The sequence below is a fragment of the Arachis ipaensis genome, chromosome B10, assembly GCF_000816755.2.
Source record: "Arachis ipaensis cultivar K30076 chromosome B10, Araip1.1, whole genome shotgun sequence".
Taxonomy (NCBI): Eukaryota; Viridiplantae; Streptophyta; class Magnoliopsida; order Fabales; family Fabaceae; genus Arachis; species Arachis ipaensis.
Genome location: NC_029794.2, coordinates 113,925,468 through 113,925,766, shown reverse-complemented (window position 1 = coordinate 113,925,766; position 299 = coordinate 113,925,468).

Here is a 299-nt window from a genome sequence, read left to right as displayed (position 1 = left end):
TAAGTAATTGATGCATAAATCCACTTCCGGGGCCCACTTCGTGTGTGCTTGGGCTGGGCTTTAACTTTCCACGTGCAGAGGTCCTTCTTGGGGTTGAACGCCAGTTTTTGTGCCAGTTTGGGTGTTCAACTCTGGTTTTGGATCCTTTTCTGGCGCTGGACGCCAGGTTTGGGCAGAAGGCTGGCGTTGAACGCCAGTTTATGTCGTCAATTCTTGGCCAAAGTATGGACTATTATATATTGCTGGAAAGCCCTGGATGTCTACTTTCCAACGCAATTGGAAGCGCACCATTTCAAGTT